The following is a 12,430-nucleotide window of genomic DNA, read 5'->3' on the forward strand; positions in this document are numbered from 1 at the left end:
ACCAGGCCCCAACTCATGTTCCCCTGCACCCCCACCCCCCAGCACTGTGGGGCACCTGCCAGCAGGTCCCCACTCATGTCCAACTCATGTTCCCCTGCACCCCCCAGCACTGTGGTGCACCCTCCACCAGGCTCCCACTCATGTCTCCCATCACCCACACCCCCCAGCACTGTGGTGCACCCCCCACCAGGCTCCCACTCATGTCTCCCATCACCCCCACCCCCCAGCACTGTGGTGCACCCTCCACCAGGCCCTAACTCATGTTCCCCTGCAACCCCACCCCCCAGCACTGTGGGGCACCTGCCAGCAGGCCCCCACTCATGTCCAACTCATGTTCCCCTGCACCCCCACCACCCAGCACTGTGGGGCACCTGCCAGCAGGCCCCCACTCATGTCCAACTCATGTTCCCCTGCACCCCCACCCCCCAGCACTGTGGTGCACCATCCACTAGGCTCCCACTCATGTCTCCCATCACCCCCACCCCCCAGCACTGTGGTGCACCCTCCACCAGGCTCCCACTCATCTCTCCCATCACCCCCACCCCCAGCACTGTGGTGCACCCTCCACCAGGCCCCCACTCATGTCTCCCATCACCCCACCCCCCAGCACTGTGGTGCACCCTCCACCAGGCTCCCACTCATGTCTCCCATCACTCCCACCCCCAGCACTGTGGTGCACCCTCCACCAGGCCCCAACTCATGTTCCCCTGCACCCCCACCCCCCGCACTGTGGTGCACCCTCCACCAGGCCCCAACTCATGTTCCCCTGCACCCCCACCCCCCAGCACTGTGGTGCACCATCCACTAGGCTCCCACTCATGTCTCCCATCACCCCCACCCCCCAGCACTGTGGTGCACCCTCCACCAGGCTCCCACTCATGTCTCCCATCACCCCCACCCCCAGCACTGTGGTGCACCCTCCACCAGGCCCCCACTCATGTCTCCCATCACCCCACCCCCCAGCACTGTGTTGCACCCTCCACCAGGCTCCCACTCATGTCTCCCATCACTCCCACCCCCAGCACTGTGGTGCACCCTCCACCAGGCCCCAACTCATGTTCCCCTGCACCCCCACCCCCCGCACTGTGGTGCACCCTCCACCAGGCCCCAACTCATGTTCCCCTGCACCCCCACCCCCCAGCACTGTGGTGCACCCTCCACCAGGCTCCCACCCATGTCTCCCATCACCCCCACCCCCCAGCACTGTGGTGCACCCTCCACCAGGCCCCCACTTATGTCTCCCATCACCCCCACCCCCAGCACTGTGGTGCACCCTCCACCAGGCTCCCACTCATGTCTCCCATCACCCCCACCCCCCAGCACTGTGGTGCACCCTCCAGCAGGCCCCAACTCATGTTCCCCTGCACCCCCACCCCCCAGCACTGTGGTGCACCCTCCACCAGGCCCCAACTCATGTTCCCCTGCACCCCCACCCCCCAGCACTGTGGTGCACCCTCCACCAGGCTCCCACTCATGTCCAACTCATGTTCCCCTGCACCCCCACCCCCCAGCACTGTGGTGCACCCTCCACCAGGCTCCCACTCATGTCTCCCATCACCCCCACCCCCCAGCACTGTGGTGCACCCTCCACCAGGCCCCCACTCATGTCTCCCATCACCCCCACCCCCCAGCACTGTGGTGCACCCTCCACCAGGCCCCAACTCATGTTCCCCTGCACCCCCACCCCCCAGCACTGTGGTGCACCCTCCACCAGGCCCCAACTCATGTTCCCCTGCACCCCCACCCCCCAGTACTGTGGGGCACCTGCCAGCAGGCCCCCACTCATGTCCAACTCATGTTCCCCTGCACCGCCACCCCCAGCACTGTGGTGCACCCTCCACCAGGCCCCAACTCATGTCTCCCATCACCCCCACCCCCCAGCACTGTGGGGCACCTGCCAGCAGGCCCCAACTCATGTTCCCCTGCACCCGCACCCCCAGCACTGTGGGGCACCTGTCAGCAGGCCCCCACTCATGTCCAACTCATGTTCCCCTGCACCCCCACCCCACAGCACTGTGGTGCACCTTCCACCAGGCCCCAACTCATGTTCCCCTGCACCCCCAAACCCCAGCACTGTGGTGCACCCTCCACCAGGCCCCAACTCATGTTCCCCTGCACCCCCTCCCCCCAGCACTGTGGTGCACCCTCCACCAGGCCCCAACTCATGTTCCCCAGCCAACATGTCATCACAATCTAGATCCCTGGTCCCTATGGTCAGCCTCCAAATGCAAAACACCCACCCGAGTATTGCATCCACCCACTTAGAAATGGCAATAACATGATAGAACACAATTGCAAGTTTGGAAACGAACACATGTCCCTCACATACACCCAATGGGTGTCAGTGAATCTCAAAACCCATATCATGATATGCATGAAACCAATGAGATGATACTACACATTGAGGTTTGAACAAAAAATATGTATTAAAGGAAACATAAATTGAATCAAAAATAAACAAACAGAAATGGGAATGTAAAAAAATAAAAAGAAGCATGTCCGTGAAATAATGCTAAACCAAAAATCATAATCCAAAGGAATGGTGTCCAAAGTCACAGTCCACAAAAGAAAATCCAATGGAAAATTATAATTGAAAGCCATTGCTCCATGGGTAAATTGTAAAATAAAAAGAAAATCCAACAGTCAACTATGTACAGATGAACAAGCCAGGGTCCATGATCCCAACAGACGAAATGAAACTTATCTAATAACACTACCTAATAAAAAAAAACTATATACAAAAATGTGGCCCATTGTCCAAAAGGTCCAAAAAAATGCAAAAACGAAGGAAACCTAACACTAACTACAGAACTATGTACAAGGGCAGCGGGCTAGTCCGTCGGCTCACTTTTGGATGTCCCGGGCCAGGGCATCATCGAACTCCTGCTCAATGTCCCGGAGGCGGTCCTCCTCCATGGCCCCGAGGGTCCGCAGGGCCGTCGACGTGTCCACCTCCAAACCCCTGCAGATTGCCTCGAGGCACTCGGCCCGCCTCAGGGCCCTCCGCATGGAGTTCTCCGCCCTGACCATCATGAGCCGTGCCTCTTCCGCCCGCTGCCGCTCCGCATCTATGGCGTGGCCCAACCGCTGCCACATGGAAGACACTTTCTGTCCTGGGTCCTCCTGCCCTCTGGCCGATGCCTGCCCCTCTGATGTCGAAGGCCCCCTGCCTTCATGGCTCCCACCACGTTGCTGCTGCTGCTGTGCCTCTGCCCGTGCAGTGCCTCCTGCTGCCTGCGCATCCTCCGTCAGTCGTTGATTTGGCCACCCCTGCTGGACGTCCGACTCCCGACTGTGGCAGGGATGCCTCCTCCACCAGCCTGGCCGCACCGTCAGAGGCAGCTCCACAGGGCACCCAGGTGACTGATGGGTGGGAAGATGGCACAGAGGACGACTGGCGCATAGGGGGTTCAGTTGAGGAGGGGGTCGCAGCAAGCCCCATCAAACGGAGGAATCCGGCCTGGGTGACCTGTCCCAGTAGGCCGACGCGGTCAACGAGCCATTCGAGATGACGTGCAGTCTCCTCATGAAAAGACTGCAGGTCACCTCGCATGGCCCGTTGACGCAACGCCACACCAGTCAGGACAGGCTCAACCCGGACCCGGATAGCCACGTCCGCAGGCAGAGGAAGGCCAGTTGTCGTGAGCTCATCCCCTGCCTGAAAACGGGTCTGGACGTAGGCATCCCTGCTGGTGCAAGATGATGCAGGGACAGGATCAGGGACAGGATTGCACACAGGCACCTCCGCGGCGGCATGAGCTGCCTCCTGTCCCTGGTCCTGCACTGCACCACTAGCACCAGTGGAATCCCCACCTCCAGACCCCGTCTCTGTTGCTTGCACGGCCTCCTCCTCCACCAAACCCCCCACCAACCTGGATGACTCCGTGCCATCTTCCCCCGTTGGGCCCTGTGTGGTCCCAGCTGCCCCTTCTGCTGCCGAGGAGTCCAACTCCAACCTACACCTCTTGGACCTCCCCCCCGGCAACTGCGGCCTGGGACGCGGCACCGGACTCCTCACTCCCTGACGAGATCACAACCTGGGAGGGGAGCCGGGCCTTGCGTCTCCGGCTGGCGGTGGGATCCCCGCCGCTGTGCTCCACAGCACCTTCTCCGCCCTCTTCATCAGTTGACGCTGCAGACAGGGAGAAATAAAACACAGGCATCAGGGCACTGTACAATGGACACATACACACATGACAGTTGTACATGAGTGGCATTGGCAAACCTCAGACATGCCATCACAATCCCCAACACACATGTCATTTCAACTCGCACACATGAGCCATACCACAGCCATATCGCAACTGCCAGCACCATCCATACACATACAACAGCATGAGCAGGCAAAGCTGAGCCAGACATCACATGCAACACAGGAAGTGCACTACACATGTACACACACCACCACACTTGCATGCATGTGTACACCTCTGCCAAGTGTTGCAGTGTTCAGATGGGCATCCATGTCACATCTGCCAATCAGGCTTCCACATCCCGCTGTCATATGCATCCATGTTGCATCACTGTTGCACCCTTGTCAAATACACACACATGCACATGTACACAGTGCTGATACATGCAGCTGAAAACAGCATACATGCATGACATCACAAACATGCCTACTTACATACACATTCATCCAAACATGTGTGCCCACGCAACTGCATTTGGCATGCAAGCCTACACACACAAGCACCATCCATGTCTCACACATTACAGCCCTCGCATGTGTTAGCCTCACGGCCCTGTACACCCCCACCCATACTCGACCCCATACAAACAGATGTGCAACCTGCACACTACTGAAACACCACCACACGCACAGCTCACAATCAGGATGCATGTACACTTACCGCTCGACTCCAGACGGGTCTGCCTCTCAAGGACCTGGACGTGGAGCCCTGGGTATATGCGTTCCAGGACCCTCATCTGATCTTCCGACAAGTGGTCCCGGAGCCCCTTAGCATCCGCTGCCTTCAAGAGGTGCCGGGCCTTGTTCAGGGTCCTGCACCTGAAGTCCTCCCAGCGCTTCTTGACATGTTTGAAGTCGCGGACTGCCACCCCCTCCGCGTTGATGGCAGTCACGATGTCCGTCCAGATCCGAGTCCGTCCTTCCTTGTCGGCGCGGGAACTTCCGAAGAGGGCATCATACTGCCCCAGGACTTGCTCCACCAGGACACCAACTTCGGTGGCACTGAAGCTGGTGCCCCTCTGCCTCTCTGGCAGGGGGTTGTCAGTGGTGCCAGATGTTGCAGTGCCCGACATGACAACCCCAGAGGCAGGAGTGGGTGGGCAACTGGGTCCTGGGGCTGGGCTGTGGAGCGGTGGAATCCCAGTCGGGAGTCTTCGGTTCCAGCAGGGGTGGTCACAGCAACAGCACCCCTGGCTGATGTGCAGGCAGCAAATGGCAGGGCACGTGGGCAGCAGGCAGTCAGGCAGCAGCAGATGGCAGGTGGAGCATGCTCAGGGCTCTGGGGGGCAGTAGTTCGGCCTTCTGGGCAGGAGCGTGGTCTTCCGTGTGCTTACGCGTGGCCAGCTTGATACAGAGTGATTTGGCACGTGAAAATTATGCACGTCAGCGTGTAATTCGAGGAAAGGCCCTTAGCATGTAAGCCCGTCTGCACGCATACGCAATTTCATTGGACAGAAGGCCCCTCAAGCGCAAGCGCCCCTGTGACGTGACGCGCGCAGGCGTGCATGGGCATTTCAGCGCACGTGAAAAACTGCACGTCCGCGTGTAATCCGAGAAAAGGGCCCATGCGCGTAAGTGACGTGACGCGCGCGGGCGTTTCCCTCAGCACGGGTTAAATGTGAGCGGGCCCAGCAGTTCGCTGTACGTGCCTTTCGTGGAGACCGACGTGTGTTGCTGCTTCCTGTTGTTTCGCGCGCCATCACAATTTCATAGCTATCAAGGACGTATCTCTTCTTTTGGCGGGGGTATTGGCTACGCGTGTTTTTCTGCATCGCGCTAGTTAGACGGTGAGTCGCACACACTCTTTTTCCCACTGTGGGTGCCCCTGTGTATCGCACTCATTTTCGATGTCATAGTAGCCTGCGTGTCCCACGCGGACGCGTTATTCGTGTTACTGGGTGCCACCGCGTACTGCGGGAGGTTGAATCCACGCACGTAGGCTGCAGGGTTTCGTGCATGGTTTTACTGCAGTTTTGGGGTGCCTGAGCGTTGCGTGACCCGTCACTACATCACCGGGGTCACATACAGCCTTGCAGGTGCAGGGGGGCTGTTAACATCTTGCTCCCACCCCTTCACCCCAATTGCCCAGGTCAATTGTGGTGTACACCTCCCATTGGCACCACTCCATCTGTGCCGGCACTACTACATCTGTGCCATGGTTGGGAGGCCACCAAAGGTGAGGGGCGCCTCAGCTGGGCGTACTCCTCGTGGCGGGCGTGGTCAGGGACGTGGCCCTGGTGACCAGGGAGTAGGGGGACTCCAGGGTGTCCAGGGCGGCCACAGAGGGTGAAGAGGCTTGGGTGCGCCACTTGAGCACAATGTTGTGCCATGTGTCAGTGCAGTCATGCCACCACCCCCTGTGGTTCCGGGGGATGCAGCTTCCGCATCTGGCACTGGCGCCCGTGTGACCCGGCAGTCTGTTCCATCGACTGCCACAGGCCCAAGGGTAGTGGTAGCTGCAGGTGCAGCTGTGGACACCGCCACCCAGGCTCAGGGCCTGCCAGCGCAGGCTGCGTTGGCACTTGAGGAGCCCTTGTTAGATCTCCAACAGGCCAGGAGGGAAACCATAGGGGCAGGCCAGGCTGCTCAGACCAAGACACGTGTCCCTGGGGCAGTCATGTCATCTGCTGCCCCGAACAGCCGGGTGTTGGCAAGTGCAGGGGCAGATGCACCCAACAACACCCCCGTTGTGAGTCTGCCAACCAGGACTGTTGCGGTCAATGACCCTGCCACAGCTGATGTTGCTGCGCAGGGTCCATTAGAGGGCACCCAGCTGCCACTGACACAAGTCAGGCCTTTGGTCGTCCCTCCACCTGCCACTCCCTTGGCTCAATCCACCGAACCCACTGGCCATACTGGTCAGGGCGGCATTACCCAGCCAGGGTCTGCGCGACAGTCCAAGAGGAGGAAGGTTGCACCTGCAGCACAGGCTGGGACCTCACACACAGCCACGACCTCCTGCACGTCGAGGAAGAAGCCTTCCTGCAAGCAGGAACTGGACTTCCTCGTGGACTACGTGCGGGGCCACAGCCGTGACATGCTAGTGGGTGCCAATATTCAGACTACGGCTGCCCAACGTGACACCCACTGGAAGCATGTTGCGGAACATGTCAGTTCATTCGGCCATGAGGTGCGCATGGCGCAAGAGTGCAAAAAGCGTTGGAATGATATGAAACGCAGCACTAAGGCTAAGCGTGCCTCTAATTACAACTTGACTCTGCTGACTGGCGGTGGGCCTGCACCAGAGGAGGAAGTGCTCACTCCGCATGAGGCACTCGTTGCGGAGTTCATACCACCTGAATCGGTCAAAGGAGTGGGAGAGATGCTGGACTTTGATGCCCAGTCCAGTGAGTGTTGATGCGTGTTTGTTGAGGACGTGTGTGTTTCACTTGTGGGATGTGTTGTGCATGATTGCCACTACATGTGACGTGTACATGGTTCTGATGTGTAAGTAATGCAATGCTTCCGTGATGCATGTCTCCTCTGCCTGCATGCGGGGACTCCATGTAGGCATGCTCCCTTGCCCCTCCTCCGCCACTCTGCACCCCAGTTCCACCTTTGCACTGGTCTTATTCAATCTTGCCAATGTGTACTTTCTTGTTCATGCGTCCTGGGTAGATGCTAACTTCCAGCGTAGAATCTGCCAGACATATGCCGTGTGGTACAGCCTTAGTACTTGATGCAGGGTATCTCACTTGTACTGTGCATAGGTCAGATGTCCCGCAGGGACATGAGTGTCCATTCATGCTCCATGTGCATTGCACGCATGCCCCTATGTGTCCTTGACTGGATGATCACTGTAATACAAGTCCTTGGTTACATACATTGCCTGGCATCTCATCAGCCTTCCCATGTCAACTGTGGCTCAGTCCTGCGTTGCACACATGTTTAGGGTCTGACAATCTGTGTGGCTCACAGGCCTCAGCCTGTTCAATGGCCAATGACTCTGTCCAACTATTGTTGTGTCTTCTTCACACATGGGCGGCATCCAGAGTTTTCATCATGTGTCCTGCTTACTGTCCCAGCATCATTTGCAGTGTTGTCACTTGAATCACATTAAGCTGTTGATGCCAGTCAACACTGCCTGTCAATACACAGGTGTATGGTCAGCCTTTTGATAACATGCTAGGCATCCCTGCTTTGGTACTGGGGTGGAGGGGTGCTTGGCTTCTAGATATGGTACACATTGAATGCACAATGCACGTGATGTCTGAATTTGACATTGCACTGCCTTCACATTTCCTGGCACACACGATGGAGTCCTTGTACATGTAGGTAGTGAGTGGCGTACACATTTTCTGCACTGCATAGACCCACTTCCATGGAAACTGCCACCTTTCAACAGGTCTGATCACAGAAGCAATTCAAAGTTGACCCAGCATGCATGCCAGGTTATATGTTGTGTGTCACATGTCTGCCTGATGCATTTGCTGTCGGTGTGTATGTGTGTTGTGTGCTTCTGACATGTGTAGTGACCTTTTTTCTCTCTATTTTTCAGGTGATGACGCAATGGAGGCGGAGGTTGGTGTTGTCATGCCAGACACAGGGTTGTTACCACTACATCAACCTGGCACTAGTGGGGGTCGTGGGGTGGTAGGCCACGAAAACCCCCAAGTGCTACAGTCCATCTTGTCTCTGGCTGCCTATGAGTCCAGCCTTGATGACGACTCTGACGTCCATGTTGAGTTGGATGAGCATCAAGTCCATGTGCCAGGGGTGAGTGATTCTGATGTGGACACTCCTCTGTCCGCGACACCTGCACTGAGGGATCAGACAGTCTTGGTTCCTCCGCCCGTGGTGGATCGGGACGCAGGGTCACCCTCCACACCAGTCACTGATGTGCCTGGGACATCACGTCGACGGGGGCATGTAGTCGTGCAGCCGCGGGCGGTGCCAACACAGCGAGGACCCCCGGTCCTTGGGTCCCGCAGGGTTCAAGCCCGGCAACGCGGTCGCCGCGCGCAACCGCAGTATACTGAGTGGGAGCAAGACATGACTGCCAATTCCGAACGGCAGGGGGCAGCAATGGAGAACATCGCTGAGAGCATGGAGCGTGTGGCTAGGCAGGTGCTTCTCCAGCAGCAGGCGGCACGGTCCACGGCCCGCTCGCTCAGGCTGGGCATGGCGGCCTCAGACAGGGCACGCCAGGCTGAAATGTCGTCCCTGCGTCAAGCAATTGCTGCTCACGCAGAGGCACACATGGATGCCCTGAGGGAGGAGTATGCTTCCCTCGGATCCACTCTGGGTGTCCTTATGATGTCCCAGAGGCAGCAGGCAGAGGAGAGGTTTGCACAGCTTGAGCGTACCATCTCAGCTGAGCTACAGGCTTGCCGGGAGGTGCAGCGGTTGTCCAGCCAGGCCTTGCAGGAGGAACTCCGTGTTACACGTGCTACCTTGCAAGAGGAAGCACGTGTATCACGTGAGGTTCTGCATGCAGACCTACGTCACATCGCCATACAGAACCAGGCTCACCCATCCGGCAGACTTGCTGCCGACGAGGGGCAAGCTGCGGCTAGGCGTGGCCAGGCTACTGTGCCACGTCCTCCTTTCCAGGATGAGCCAGACTCGGACGACCATCTATCTCCCACATAGGTCGGGCTGTGCAGGCGTTGAGCCCATGGAGGTTTTTTTTTTTGGCTCAGCATCATCGCATGTGGATGTTGAGCAGCACCCTGTACCTCCCCCCTCCTGGGTGCCTCCCCTCCCCCCGGGTCGTATGTGGCCATTTTTGATTTTTCTTTTAGTTTAGTTAGTTAAGTTTCTGTTTGATAGTTAGTTTAATTAGGTAATGTAGGTTTTCCATAGTTAGTGTAATTAGTCAATATAGTTTAAAATTGCTTGTCTAATGTGCTTTCATGTGACGGTGCAGTGCTTTGTGGCTTTTGAAGGCATCCACTGTCTGTTCCAGCTGGGCCCTTCAGGCTTGTCTTGTGTATGTGTTTGCTGCTTGGGGTCCTTGACTCACATGCCACGCCTGCCTCCCTTATCCATGGGCTCGCAAGGATGGTTCGGTGTCACAACCTTTTACACAAGGGCTTTGGACTGTCATATCTGTGGCATGTCTGGTGCTGTGTGACTTGTGTTTACACCCCTAGTGGGGATGATTTTGGTGTTATTGTCCACTGTTCAGCTTTTGCTAGATGGGGTGTTTCATGATTAATGTGTACATTCATTGCTATGCATTGTGTAGTATGTTTCTTATCTTTACTGTACACGTGCTTGTTACAATTGATGCCGTAGATAGTGTTCCACACTTTGGATGTGAAAGACAGACTGATGGTGTGATTTCTGATGTGACTCTCTGACATGGTCAAGTAATGAGATGCCTGAAGAGACACACACAGATGACTTTGAAGCATTAATCATGTGTTTCATGCCCTTTCTGCAGGGGGATGAGCCTCCAGAGCACCTTTGCCAGCAGACATGGCCCATTGGACATCAGAATTCTGGACATGTTTGCTGGTGCCCACATGCACATGTGTGCACAAGCAGAGGCACAGGTATTGCAGACCTACATCCTAGAACTGCTGACGTGTTCCAAGGAACTCCAGGCAAGGTGAGCAGCACAGGGGGGCCACAACACAGCAAAGCTTGCACCAGGCGAGTTGCACATGCAGGCTTAGTCACAGCACTGAGGGTGAGCTTGGACGAATATTGGTGTTGGAGCACACAATGCAGCTCAGATGTGTTGGTGGACTGATGGCTGTTGATTGTAAGGTTGTCTGGGACACCTGCAGGGGCAGTGGCACATACCCTCCGGTACACCAAGGTCCATTGAGGCACTTGTATCAACCATGTAGCCTTCCAAGACATGGAAAAGGGCAGCTCACAGGGACATACAGCAAGGGACATACTCGGGTGCAGTGCATTTCATTTCCATGTACATTTTTATTAATGCACTGCCAACTTTGTTTCGGTCATGGTGGTACACAACTTGCTCTGAAGTCATGGCTTGCTATATGGGTATGTCTGCTTACCCAGGGAACATTGCATGTTGTGTGAATTGTGACACATTGGTGTTCCATTTGCCACGCACCCACCGGCGGCTGACTTACTGCATTGACTGTGTATGACCCATCACAGGGGTAATGTTATATATGGGTACGAAGCATCTACACCAGATTGTCTGTTTGTAGAGTAGTTTGTTGCTATGGGGCATGTTTGGTGGTGTGTTTTTGTGCAATTGGCACGTACAGATTGTTGACTGTGGCTCTCTTTGCAGCATTGCAGTGCTCCTGTAACCGGACCTGAGAGTGCGCAGGGAGGAGGCCAGCACTCAAAACCAGAGCTAAGTGTCTTGTTGTTTTTCTTTCAAACTGCTCTGCATAGGTTTTCTGGGGGGTGCACTAATGCATGGATGAATGTGTAATTCAATTTGGTATGTTTTTTTCCCTCTAATCACAAGGAATCCTATGCAATTTTGAACCCTGTACCCTCTACCCGGTGTTCCTGCTTCCCGTACCTATCCAAGCAACGTTCCCTAACCCTCTTTCCCCGCTAGGGTTGTGGATGCCTGTGTAAGCCCCAAACTTGCAGGCGCCAAAACCCTAGAGGGGGTGGTTGGTTCGTGCCACTCATAAGCCTGGACTACAGAAGGCCATGACAATGACGTCCAAGTTTGTTTGGATTGTGTACGTGTTCATGCAGGTAGTACATTTTCGTGCATTCCCTAATTTCATGTGTCATTCCTCCTCCCCTCTCCTGCCACTCATTCCAGTTATCCAGTGTGCCAACACCTGTCCCGACTGCATATCCCTGACCCTCCTTCCCCACCAGGGTCTCAGGGGCCTGTGTGAGTTTGACCTTGCAGGCACCCGGGACACGGTGGGGGTGGTTGTTTTGTGGCACTCCCGCGCCTGTACATGGGACCTGTGACAGTACACATCCGTTCATGGTGCATCATTCTATGTTATGTACCACACATGGTTCACATCCTGTTGTGACATTGTTTTACTCTGCTACCTTGGTTGTTGCATCATTGTGGTAGTACTTGGCCTTTGTGAGGTACTGCTACGTCAAGTCATCTACTGGAGGGTGTTCTGGTTCGTTTTTCTGGCTTGGATTTTGTGATTTTGGAAATGAGTGTGGATTCTGAGGGTGCAGGCACCTTTTTACACACAAGGTGGAAGATGGTGACGAAGGGGAAAGGTGATCCTGTGGCCAGGTGGAATTGAGGTTTGAAGGCTCCATGACCCAGGTGCAGTTGTTCAGTGGGTCATAGTCATTTGTGAGGGAGGG

Source organism: Ambystoma mexicanum, chromosome 3q (assembly GCF_040938575.1).
Source record: "Ambystoma mexicanum isolate Mex_15411 chromosome 3q, UKY_AmexF1_1, whole genome shotgun sequence".
NCBI lineage: Eukaryota > Metazoa > Chordata > Amphibia > Caudata > Ambystomatidae > Ambystoma > Ambystoma mexicanum.